We start from the raw sequence: 14,058 nt of genomic DNA, 5'->3' as shown, positions 1-14,058 counted from the left end.
CTGGAGATCAAACCCTGGACCTCATGCTTAAGGATCCAATATTTTATCCACTATACCACTTCTCAGGTAGGATTTAATGGTTGATTTGGGGTCCAGGAGTTGGCACTGTGGCTGAAGTGATGAATTTACAAGCATGAAGTTCTGAGTTCAAGCACAGGCATCAAATGTGTCATAGTGATGCTCTCTCTGCTTTATTAATAGATAAATAAAGATAAAGATTAGCTTGGGTGAGCGCAGTGGGTTAAACGTAGGTGGTGCAAAGTGCAAGGGCCAGAGTAAGGATCCTGGTTTGAGCCCCTGGCTCCCTACTTTCAGTGGAGTCACTTCACAGGCAGTGAAGCAGGTCTGCAGGTGTCTGTTTTTCTCTCTCCCTCTCTGTCTTCCCCTCCTCTCTCCATTTCTCTCTGTTCTATCTAACAATGACGACATCAATAACAATAATAACTACTACAACAATTAAAAAACAAGGCCCAGTTCAAGCCCTGGCTCCCCACCTGCAGGGGAGTCGCTTCACAAGAGGTGAAGCAGGTCTGCAGTTGTCTATTTTTCTCTCCCCCTCTCTGTCTTCCCCTCCTCTCTCCATTTCTCTCTGTCCTATCCAACAATGATGACAACAATGATAACTACAACAATAAAACAACAAGGGCAACAAAAGGGGATAAATAAATAAATATATAAATAAAACAAGGGCAACAAAAAGAAAAATAAATAAATATTGAAAAAAAATTAGCTTGGGTGGTCTGGGAGTTAGTGCAGTGGATAAAGCATTAAACTCTCAAGCATGAAGTCTTGAGTTCAATCCCCAGCAGCGCATGTACCAAAGAGATATCTGATTCTTTCTCTCTCCTATCTTTCTCATCAATCAATAAGTAAAATTGTTTAAAACAAACAAATTAAAAAAAGTTTTTAAAAAACGATTAGCTTGGGTGGTGGAAATAGCATAATGGTTATGCAAAAATATGTTATGCCTGAGGCTCTAAAGTCACAGGTTCAATCCCCCACACCACCATAAACCAGAGCTCAGGAGGTGGCACAGTGGGTACTTTTTACTTAATTAATTTATTTATACTTAATCCTTAGCTCTGTTTTACAGTAGTGCTGGGATTGAACCTGGGAGTTAGAAACCTTAGGCATGAAAGTCTTTTACATAACTATTATGCTATCTCCTCAGCCAGATGCTGTGGATAAAGTGTTGGACCCTCAAGCATAAGGGCCCAAGCTTGATTCTCTACTGTTGTATGTGCCAGAATGTTGCTCTGGTGTTCTCATTCTCCTTCCCCCAATAAATAAATAAACACATCTAAAAAAAGAAGAAGAAAGAAAGAATCAGTTGTGTAAACCACTATACTACCTCCCTGGCCAAGTTACCTAATTACTGAACCTCTGTTTCCTCCTCTCTCTACCGCCCGTGAAGCTAGCCCAGCCTGGCATATGGCGCCTGAACAGGGACTGGCATATGGTGCCCAACCAACGTGGTACCTAACCCGCCCATCCCCCATTTGGCTACCTATCCACTATAGGCTGCCTTTCTACTTATGAAGAGGTTTCCCAAAGATTCTACTCTTTCTTCATGAGACAGTTTCTCTGTCTCTGGAACATTTTGCTCTGGGCCACACTTTGGTTCCCTGACCAGGAACTTTGGTTCCTTATGACCATGATTGTAGAGCTTGGGAGATGCAAGGAGATTTCTCCTTGGACTTTCTGGACTTCCTCTCCCATGTTTCCCACGGAGAAGGACTACTGTAACTTGAAGAACATTCTCCAGTACCCTGGCAGTCCCCAAGAATGGAGACACGTGATTAGCCTACTGATTGGGTTCTTTCTTCGATGGGAAGACGTTTTTAAAAATGGGTGCCTGCAGCAATCTATCAGGAACCATCAGAAGCACCCTAAATGGAATATCGAGGAGCTTTTTGGACTAGGTATCGATACCCTCCGGGGACTCATGATGCTACATGGTGAGATCTAAATAATCTGGTTCAAGGTGAAAAAAACAAAACCAAAACTACCTACTGCTTTTCTCTCGATTCCCCCTGTTGTTCTCTGAATATCTTAAGTTTGCTGTCTGCTTTCAGTTGCATTTTGTAAAAGAGTGATTTGAATGACAGAATTTTTGTATGACACTGACTTTACAAAAAAAAAAAAATGCTGGATGCAGCCATGATTTTAGAGACATCCAGAAACAGTCCAAAAAAAATTTTTTTTTCTCCTTTTGATATTTTTTACGTCTTTGTATTAATGTGAAACATTTAATCCTGAAAACTGTATGAGTATGGGTGGGATAGGTAGCACAATGGTTATGTTAATGATTCTCATGCCTGAGACTTCTAACCATGGTTCTTTTATTGCGTTTAAACTGTTTAAACAACCTTAAAATCATACTAGAAAGGACTTCCAATTATAACGGAGTTATCAATTATAGTAAACTTCTAATCTGTTACAAGTTTTGTTTGACAAGTAAGTGAATTACAACTGTCTTCACATGAAAAAGTATCTGCTCAGATGAAATCCCCAGAAATCCATTTGGACCCCTGTTCTCTGACATCGCCCACAAGATGTCATGACTGCAGCAGCACCCCCCCCCAAAACCAATGATGTGACCTGGCACGACCTGAAGAAGCAGATTCACAGACTCCAAAGCTCACTCTCGACAGAAAAGCGGAATTACAGTGGTTGACCTTCCCCATCGAGACAGATGTGCAGCATTTCATCCCCTGGCATTTCATCCGTGGTCATCTACTTTGGACTGACACTTCTATCGAACTTACTGGCACACCTCTTGGACACTTTACACAACTTCACAGCAGTTTCCCTTTACGCTGCTGGGTTTCTCAAAGACTGACCGCAGCAGCCCATGGACTTTGCAGCCAGCAGCCTTGGGGACTCTATAGGCCATGTCCCCTCACCTGCAGGTTCTGTACCCAGAGGTAGGAAACCCCCCCTCCTTACTAGGTCCTGCCCACAGAGGCAGGAAACGTGCTTTGAGGCAGGAAACGCCACCCCCTCAGGCCTCCCCTTGGCATCACACTGGTTCTTGCTGCTCTCTTACTTGTTCCTCCATGTCTTGTGCCAGTTCTTTTGAAAATGCCTGTACTATATAGGTTTCTGTTCACCCCACACTCCTGATACTATGGCCGCTAGTTAAAAAGAAAGGGGGAAATGTTGGTATGCTTCTAAATTCTGCTTATAAGGACCCTTCTGTTGCATTGCTTGATGCTGTAGTCTATTTACATAACCATTGTTTTCATTGGTTTAATCCCCACTGGTTTGAATGCTATTTTCCTTCTCCTCACCCCCTATCCTACGTACTTCCTCTTCCTGACACTTCCACCTCAGGAGACATAAAAGACAAGGCTTTTGAATGAAGAAAGATTATATTAGATTAGATTAGATTAGATTGTTGAACTGCATCCCCGCTCATCAATAAAGATTGAACTGCATTCCCAGCTCAGCCATGAGTCCCTGGTTGTCTCTCTACTGCCCGTGAAGTAGCCCAGCCTGGCAAAGTCCCTAGATGCAGGGACTTGAAACTTGTTGAAGTCGGATTCCAGGCTCTTATTATTATTATTTTTTTCTTTTCTCTCTCTTCCTGGGACATGAAACCTGAGCAGATTAAGCACTCTGAGTACAGGTGGCTCTTCTGTGGTCCTGGGGTGCCCCCTATAGGCCAGGATGCCTCTCCCCCAGGAAGAGATAGGAAAATAGGTCTCTTTATGTAGCCCAGGTGACTTCAAGCTTAGGCACTGAATGTACCAGAGTGATGTTCTGGTTCTAGCCCTCTCCTCTCTTTCATAAATACAGAAGTGAATATTATGAAAGCAAAGGGGGCACAGGTGGTGGCACACCTAGCTGAGTGAATATATTGCAGTGCACAAGGATCAGGGTTCAAATCCCCCACCTGCATGGGAAAAGCTTCATGAGTGGTGAAACAATGCTGCAGGTATCTCTCTCTTTATCTTTCCATCTTATTTCCCCCTCTTGATTTCTCTGTCTCTATTCAATAAGTAAATATAAATAAATAAAAATATTTTTTTAAAAAGGAGGGGGGAGTCGGGTGGTAGCTCAGCAGGTTAAGCGCAGATAGCACAAAGCGCAAGGATTTGAGCCCCCCGCTCCCCACCTGCAGGGGAGTCAATTCATAAGCAGTGAAGCAGGTCTACAGGTGTCTTTCTCTCCCCCTCTGTCTTCCCCTTCTCTCTCCATTTCTCTCTGTCCTATCTAACAACAATGACACCAATAACTACAACAATAAAACAATAGGGGCAACAAAAGGGAATAAATAAATAAATAAACATTTAAAAAAAGGAAGGGGGGAGTTTCACATGTAGGAGATTTTATGCTAAAAATATATATATAGGGTGGGGGTAAATAGCATAATGGTTATGCAAACAGACTCTCTGGCTTGAGGCTCCAAAATCTCAGGTTCAATTCCCTGTACCACCATAAACCAGAGCTGAGCAGTGCTCTGGTGAAATATATATTTATATATATGTAATATATATAAAATAATAATAAATAAATAATATATATTAACTCATTGGGACAGTGTGCTGCTCTCCCATGTGTGTAACAGGCTCAAGCCCAAACCCCACTGCTGAAGGAAGCTTCAGTGCTGCAGTGGTCTCTTTCACCTTTTTTTCTCTGCCTATTTTTCTCTTTTTTAATTTTATTATCTTTTTAAATTTGTATTTATTGGATAGAAACAGTCACAAATCAAGAGGGAAGGGAATGATAGGGAAAAAGATAGACACCTGCAGACCTGCTTCACTGCCTGTGAAGCAACTCGCCTATAGGTGGGGAGCTGGGGGCTTGAACCGGGACCTTTAAGCTGGTCCTAGCGCTTTGTGCCACGTGCACTTAACCCGCTGTGCTACCGTCTGTCTCCCAAGAAAAACTTTTAAAATATTTAATTTTTTAATTTTCTATTTCTTTGATTGGCCAGTGACAAACTGAGAGCACATGGGGGAGGAAAGAAATAGAGACACCTGGTCAGGGGAGATAGCATAATGGTTATGTAAACAGACTCTCATGCCTGAGGCTCCTAAGTCCCAGGTTCAATCCCCTGCACCACCAGAAGCCAGAGCTGAGCAGTGCTCTGGTGTCTCTCTCTCAACAAAATTTTTAAAAGAATATTAAAAAAAAAAAAAAAAGAAATAGAGATGCCTGTAGATCTGCCCCACCACTTGTGAAGCTCCCCTCTTATAGGTGGGGACCAGGGCTTTGAGCATGCTAACATTTGTGCTCTACTGGGCACATCACTGTCCTAGTCCCTATACAAAAGACTTTTTTAAATTATTTATTTATTTTCCCTTTTGTTGCCCTTGTTATTTTTTGTTGTTGTTGTAGTTATTATTGTTGTTATTGATGTTGTTGTTGGATAGGACAGAGAGAAATGGAGAGAGGAGGGGAAGACAGAGAAGGGGAGAGAAAGATAGACATCTGCAGACCTGCTTCACCATCTGTGAAGGGACTCCCCTGCTGGTGGGGAGCTGGGAACTCAAACTGGCACCCTTATGTGCCAGTCTTTGCACTTTGCACCACGTGCACTTAACCTGCTGCGCTACCACCCAACTCCCAAGACTTTTTATTATTTTTTTCTTTTTAGCAGAGCATTGCTCAGCTATGGCTTATGGTAGAGAAGGCTCTACCTGGGACTTGGGAGCCTCAAGCATGAGTCTCTTTGCATAACCATTATGCTCTCTACCCCCTGCCCTACAAAAGACTTTTATGCCTCAGGCTCCAAGGTCCCAAGTCCAATCCCTAGATCCACCAAAAGCTAGAGTTGAGCAGTGCTCCAGTAAAAAGACACACACACACACACACACACACAGAAAGAAAGATACCACACCACCAAAACTTCCTTCAGTTCAGTAGGGGTTCAGCTGAAAGCTGGGTAATACACAAGAGAAAACAGGCACCCTATCCAGATAAACAGTCTTGCTTACTACCCTCATTCCACAGAGAAAGAGAGAGGAAGAAAGACACTGTAACAACTCTGCACCATCATTCATGACCTTCCCCAATCCCCACAACAACTCTCTGGTGTTCTTCAGTGTCCCCTATGTGGTGCCACGGATCAAACCCTGAGCCTGGTGCATAAGATGCATGTTCTACCAGGTGAGTTATCTTGGAACTCAGTCCTAGAGTTCCTGGCAGCCTCCTGGGAGCTTCTTTCTGACAGGTCTCCTAGAAGCAACCCTGCTGACTGCTTTTCAGTCTTCTACCCACATAAGCATTTGTGACCCTCACACTTCTGCCTGTTGCCATCACTGTTGTTGGGCTGTGAAATTCCCATGGCTCCAGGGATAAAGGTATAGGATCTGAAGTTGCTACCCCTTGGAAGGGGTGGTCCACAGGCCCCACCCAACTACTCCCTCCTGAGTCACTTTATCTCCCCTCCCAGCTGCTGACAGATCCCTTTGGTTAATGGTGCTAGAGAGGGAAGTACTCCGCCCAACAGTAAATCATCTCCCCCACCTGTTTTTTTTTTTTTTAATCTCCACTAAAAGTCCCTTTCCCTACCTTTCAGCCAAGAGCTGGATCTTTAGCAGTTTACAGCATGGAGCCTGGAGCCAAACTGCACTTAAAAAAAAAATTAATGAGAAAGTAGGAGGAGAGAGAAAGAACCAGACATCAATCTGGTATATATTGCTGCCAGGGGAATTGAACTCAGGACCTCATGCTTGAGAGTCCAATGCTTTATACACTGTGCCACATCCTGGACCACCAGACTGCACATTTTCACCTTCTTCCTCCCTCCCTTCCTTCCTTCCTTTTATTATTTTTTAAATATTTAATTAATTTATTTATTTATGAGAAAGATAGGAAGAGAGAAAGAACCAGACACCACTCTGGTACATGTGCTGCCAGGAATTGAACTCAGGACCTCATGCTTGAGAGTCCAATGCTTTATCAACTGTGCCACCTCCTGGACCACTATTTTTTATTTTTAGGTTTATTTATTTATTGATTGATTTATTGCCTCCAGGGTTATCACTGGGGGGGCTCAGTGCTTGCACCATAAATACACTGCTCCTGGAGGCCATCCTTTCCATTTTGTTGCCATTTTTGTTATTGCTGTTGTTGTTGCATAGACAGAGAGAAATCAAGAGATGAGGGGAAGACAGAGAGGAGAGAGAAAGACACCTGCAGACCTGCTTAACGCTTGTGAAGCGACCCCCCCTGCAGGTGGGGAGCAAGGGGCTCAAATCCGGATCCTTACGCTGGTCCTTGCACTTTGTGCCATGTGTGCTTAACCTGCTGTGCTACTGCCCAGGTCCCTGGTTCTACTATTTATTTCACACTTTATTATTATTTATCTTATTTTGTTTTTTTGATGACAGAAAGTTACAGAGAAACCAGAGTACTGCTCATCTCTGGCTATGGTGGTGCTGGGGATTGAACCTGGGACCTCAGAGCCTTAGGCATGAAAGTGGATTTTTTTAGGTTTTATTTATTTATTTATTTATTAGAAAGATGTGAGGAGAGAGAAAGAACCAGATATCACTCTCGTACATGTGCTGCTGGGGATCGAACTCAGAACCTCATGCTTGAGAGTCCAATGTTTTATCCGCTGTGCCACCTCCCAGACCACACATGAACGTCTTTTTGCATAACCACTATGTTGTCTCTCCAGTACTCCTCTTTTTTAAAAAATATGTTTATTTATTAATCTTTATGTATTGGATAGAGACAGAAATTGAGAAGGAAGGGGGAGATAGAGGTGCCTGCAGCACTTATGAAATTTCCTCCTACAGGTGAGGACTGGGGGCTTGAATCGGGTCCTGTGCACTATAACATGTGCACTTGACCAGGTGCACCACTGCCCAACCTTTCCTTCCTTCCTTCCTTCCTTCCTTCCTTCCTTCCTTCCTTCCTTCCTTCCCTCCTTTCTTCCATCTTTCTTTTTTAGTAGAGACAGAGGGGCAGAGAGAGTGTGAAAGAGACCAAAGTATTAAAGCTTCCTTTTAATTTATTTTTACGAGAGCACCAGTCACTCTGGCTTATTGTGGTGCTGAGGATTGAACTTGGGACATTTTGATGTCTCAAGTATAAAAGTCTTTTTAAATAAGCATAATGCTATCTCTCTAGCCCATTAAGCAAGTCATTTCTGCCTCTCTTTCTTTCTTTATTAAAATATATATATGTATTTCATTTACTTTCTGTTTTCCTCTCTGCTTAACTTCCCCATAAAACCATGGGAAAGGAGAATGCTAATATCTATCTCATGGAAACACAATAAATGCCTCGCCCAGAGCCTGGTGCAATGAAATTGTGTCATGTTCACTAATAGTAGAAGGGAGGAGGGATATCAGGCTGCTTTGTCCTGAGGTTACAACATCAGTGTGGTAAAAAGTGTGATATCAAGTGGCATACTCAGTTACCATTCACTGTCTTCTAAGGAAAGATCCTCCAAAAGGGATTATTTTATTATTTTATTTTAATTTTTTTAATATTTATTTTATTTATTCCCTTTTGTTGCCCTTGTTGTTTTATTGTTTAGTTATTATTGTTGTTGTCGTTGTTGGATAGGACAGAGAGAAATGGAGAGAGGGAGGGGAAGACAGAGAGGAGGAGAGAAAGATAGACACCTGCAAACCTGCTTCACCGCCTGAGAAGCGACTCCCCTGCAGGTGGGGAGCCGGGGTTCGAACCGGGATCCTTATGCCGGTCCTTGTGCTTTGCGCCACCTGCGCTTAGCCTGCTGCACTACAGCCCGACTCCCATTTTATTTTATTTTTTAAATTTCTTTCTTTATTGGGGAATTAATGTTTTACATTCAACAGTAAATACAATAGTTTGTACATGCATAACATTCCCCAGTTTCCCATTTAACAATACAACCCCCACTATGTCAATTATCGTCCTTCATGGACCTGTATTCTCCCCACCCACCCACCCCAGAGTCTTTTACTTGGGTGCAATATGCCAATTCCATTTCCGGTTCTACTTGTGTTTTCTTTCTTTTTTTTTTTAAATTTATCTCTATTGGGGAATTAATGTTTTACATTCAACAGTAAATACAATAGTTTGTACATGCATAACATTCCCCAGTTTCCCATATAACAATACAACCCCACAATGTCATTTATCATCCTTCATGGACCTGTATTCTCCCCACCCACCCACCCACCCCAGAGTCTTTTACTTGGGTGCAATATGCCAATTCCATTTCAGGTTCTACTTGTGTTTTCTTTTCTGATCTTGTTTTTCAACTTCTGCCTGAGACTGAGATCATCCCATATTCATCCTTCTGTTTCTGACTTATTTCACTCAATATGATTTTTTCAAGGTCCATCCAAGATCGGCTGAAAACGGTGAAGTCACCATTTTTTACAGCTGAGTAGTATTCCATTGTGTATATATACCACAACTTGCTCAGCCACTCATCTGTTGTTGGACACCTGGGTTGCTTCCAGGTTTTGGCTATTACAAATTGTGCTGCCAAGAACATATGTGTACACAGATCTTTTTGGATGGATGTGTTGGGTTCCTTAGGATATATCCCCAGGAGGGGAATTGCAGGGTCATAGGGTAGGTCCATTTCTAGCCTTCTGAGAGTTCTCCAGACTGTTCTCCACATAGGTTGGACCAACTGACATTCCCATCAGCAGTGCAGGAGGGTTCATTTGACCCCACACCCTCTCCAGCATTTGCTGCTGTTACCTTTTCTGATGTATGACATTCTCACAGGAGTGAATTGATATCTCATTGTTGTCTTGATTTGCATTTCTCTGACAATCAGAGACTTGGAGAATTTTTTCATGTGTTTCTCAGCCTTTTGGATCTCTTCTGTGGTGAATATTCTGTCCAAGTCCTCCCCCCATTTTTTGGATGGGGTTATTTGTTATCTTGTTGTTGAGTCTGGCAAGCTCTTTATATATGTTGATTATTAAACTCTTATCTGATGTATGGCATGTAAAGATCTTCTCCCATTTTGTGAGGGGTCTCTTGGTTTGGGTAGTGGTTTCTTTTGCTGTACAGAAGTTTTTTAATTTGATGTAGTCCCATAGGTTTATACTTGCCTTAGTCTTCTTTGTAATTGGATTCGTTTCATTGAAAATGTCTTTAAAATTTATACAGAAAAAAGTTCTGCCAATATTTTCCTCTAAGTATTTGATAGTTTGTGGTCTAACATCCAAGTCCTTGATCCACTTGGAATTTACTTTTGTATTTGGTGAAATACAGCGGTTCAGTTTCATTCTTCTGCATGTTTCAACCCATTGTTTCCAACACCATTTGTTGAAGAGACTCTGCTTTCCCCATGTAATAGTCTAGGCCCCTTTGTCAAAGATTAGATGTCCATAGGTGTGGGGCCTGGGATTATTTTATTTTATTTACCAGAGCCCTGATCAGCTCTGACTTCGGTGGTTCTGGGGCTGAAGCTGCAACCTCAGATTCTGAAGCATGAAAGTCATTTGACTGGGTCTTTACCACAACAAACTTTTCCACAGACAATCTTATCATCCATCTAGTCACTTAAAAGCCTGTTCATATTTCCTAGAAATAATGTATTTTTTTAAATGGCAAGTCTCTCTTTTTTAAAAAAATATTTTTATATTTATTTATTTTCCCTTTTGTTGCCCTTGTTTTTTTATTGTTGTTATTATTGTTGTTATTGATGTCGTCCTTGTTAGATAGGACAGAGAGAAATGGAGAGAGGAGGGGAAGACAGAGAGGGGGAGAAAAAGATAGACACCTGCAGACCTGCTTCACTGCTTTTGAAGCGACTCCCCTGCAGGTGGGGAGCTGGGTGCTCAAACCGGGATCCTTATGCCGGTCCTTGAGCTTTGAGCCACAGGCACTTAACCCGCTGCGCTACTACTGCCCGACTCCCCAAGTCTCTCTTTCTAAAAAGTTAATTTATTTATTCATTCCATTTTGTTACCCTTTTAAAAAATATTTATTCCCTTTTGTTGCCCTTGTTGTTTTATTGTTGTAGCTATTGTTGTTGTTCTTGATGTTGCCGTTGTTGGATAGGACAGAGAGATATGAAGAGAGGAGGGGAAGAGAAAGATAGACACCTGCAGACCTCCTTCACCGATTGTGAGGCCACCACCCTACAGGTGGGGAGCTGGGACTCCAACCAGAACCCTTATGCTGGTCCTTGTGCTTTGCACCACGTGCGCTTAACCCACTGCGCTACCGCCCAACTCCCAAGACATTTTTTAAAAAAATATTTTATTTATTTGTGAGAAAGATAGGAGAGAGAAAGAACCAGACATCACTCTGGCACATGTGCTGCTGGGGATTGAACTCCGGATCTCATGCTTGAGAGTCCAAAGCTTTATCACTATGCCACCTTCCGGACCACCTTTTTAAAATTTATTTTCCCTGTTGTTGCCCTTGTTGTTTATTATTGTTGTTGTTATTGATGTCGCTGTTGAATAGTACAGAGAGAAATGGAGAGAGGTGGGAAAATAGAGAGGGGGAGAGAAAGACAGACACCTGCAGACCTGCTTCACCGCCTTTGAAGCAACTCCCTTCCAGGTGGGGGGGGGGGTTTCGAACTGGGATCCTTATGCGGGTCCTTGTGCTTTGTGCCACATGCGCTTAACCCGCTGTGCTACCGCCTGATTCCCTGACCACCTTTTTTTTTTTTTTAAGTTTTTTCAAAAGATTTTATTTATTCCCTTTTGTTGCCCTTGTTGTTTTATTGTTGTAGTTATTATCGTTGTTGTTATTGATGTCGTTGTTGTTGGATAGGACAGAGAGAAATGGAGAGAGAAGGGAAAGACAAAGAGGGGGAGAGAAAGATAGACACCTGCAGACCTGCTTCACCGCTTTTGAAGCGACCACCCTACAGGTGGGGAGCCTGGGCTCGAACCAGGATCCTTATACGGGTCCCTGAGCTTTGCGCCAAATGCGCTTAACCCACTGCGCTACCTGCCGACTCCCAAGACATTTTTTAAAAAGATTTTATTTGTGAGAAAGATAGGAGGAGAGAGAAAGAATCAGACATCATTCTGGCACATGTGTGCTCCTGGGGATTGAATTCCGGATCTCATGCTTGAGAGTCCAAAGCTTTATTACTGCGCCATCTTCCAAACCACCTTTTTTTTTTTTTTTTTAATTTTCCCTGTTGTTGCCCTTGTTGTTTATTATTGTTGTTGTTATTGATGTCGTTGTTGGATAGGACAGAGAGAAATGAAGAGAGGAGGGGAAGACAGAGAGGGGAAGAGAAAGACACCTGCAGACTTGCTTTACCGCCTGTGTAGCACTCCCCTGCAGGTGGGGACCCGGGGGCTCCAACTAGGATCCTTTCGCCAGTCCTTGCTTCGCGCCACGTGCGCTTAACCCACTGCACTAAGGCCAGGCTCCCTTTATTTATTTATTAATGAGAAACATAGGGGGAGAGAGAAAGAGCCAGACATCACTCTGGTACATGTGCTTTATCCACTGCACCACCTCCCAGGCCACTATTTTTTCCCTTTTGTTGCCCTTGTTGTTTTATTGTTGTAGCTATTATTGTTATTGTTATTGATGTTGTCATTGTTGGATAGGATAGAGAAAAATGGAGAGAGGAGGGGAAGATAGAGAGGGGGAGAGAAAGATAGACACCTGCAGACTTGCTTCACCACCTGTGAAGCGACTCCCCTGCAGGTGGGGAGCCAGGGCCTGGAACCTGGATCCTTACACCGGTCCTTGCACTTTGTACCACCTGCGCTTAACCCGCTTAACCTGCTGTGCTACTGCTTAACTCCCATAAATTTTTTTTTCTGGGTAGGGCGGTATTGCCGCGGGTTAAGAGCACGTGGTGTGAAACACAAGGACCTGCATTAGAATCCCAGTTGGAGCCCCCAGCTCCCCACCTGCAGGGGAGTCACTTCACAGGCGGTGAAGCAGGTCTGCAGGCGTCTTTCTCTCCCCCTCTCTGCCTTCCCCATCTCTCGATTTCTCTCTGTCCTGTCCAACAATAACAATAACGGCAACAAGGAGCCCAACAAAATGGGGAAATGGCCTCCAGGGGCAGTGGATTCGTGGTGCAGGTACCGAGACCCAGCGATAACCCTAGAGGAAAATAAATAAATAAATAAATAAATAAATAATTTTCTTTGGGGCCAGGAAGTGGCATATCTGGTTGAGCGCACATGGTACTACTCACAGTGACAGTGCAAGGACCCCAGTTCAAGTCCCTTTTCTCCACCTGCAGCAGGGACGCTTAGCAAGTGGTGAAGCAGGTCTGTAGGTGTCTTTCTTTCTCCCTCTGTTTCACCCCTTCCCCTCTCAATTTCTCTTTGTTCTATCAAATATAAGTGTGGGGAAAAAAATAAAAAGGAAAAAAGGATTTCCAGGAGCAGTGGATTCATAATGTTGGCACCAAGTCCCAGCAACTAGAGGCAATATATATATATATATGTATATATATATATCATATTTATTTATTATTTATTTATTTTGCATAGAGACAGATGGAGAAGTTGAGAGGGAAGGAGCATAGAGAGGGAGAGCAAGAGGACAGGGATAGACAGCATAATGGTTATATAAAGAGACTCATGCCAGAGGCTCCGAAGTCTCAGATTTAATCCCCCAAACCACCATAAACCAGAGATAAGCAGTGCTCTGGTTAAAAAAAAAAAATCAGAGGCAGGGGTTCCACAAGGTGGTTCAATGGATAAAGCATTGAACTCTCAAGCATGAGGTCCTGAGTACAGTCCTTGGCAGCCCACGTATCAGAGTGATATTTGATTTGCTTTCTCTCTTTCCTCTTATGCCTCTCACTAATAAATAAAATATTTTTTAAAAGGGGATGGGGAGATTGAACCTGGGTACTTGAGTGAGAGACCAAAGTGTGGTCTAGTGGTGGTACATTTGGTACTATGCATGTATTACAATACATAAGGACTGGCTCAAGTCCCTGGTCTCTACCTGCAGGGGGAAAACTGCACAAGTGGTGAAGCAGTGCTATAGGTATCTCTCTTTATCTCTGTCTTCCCCATCTCAATCTCTCTATAAATAAATAAATAGGGGTCAGGTGGTAGTGCAGTGGGTCAAGAACACGTGGCACAAAGCAAAAGGACTGGTGTAAAGGATCCTGCCTCATGCCCCCGGCTCCCC

The sequence above is a fragment of the Erinaceus europaeus genome, chromosome 13 (assembly GCF_950295315.1).
Source record: "Erinaceus europaeus chromosome 13, mEriEur2.1, whole genome shotgun sequence".
In the NCBI taxonomy this organism is placed as follows: domain Eukaryota; kingdom Metazoa; phylum Chordata; class Mammalia; order Eulipotyphla; family Erinaceidae; genus Erinaceus; species Erinaceus europaeus.
The sequence above is the reverse complement of the archived record's forward strand: the minus strand, read 5'-3'. Positions refer to the sequence as shown.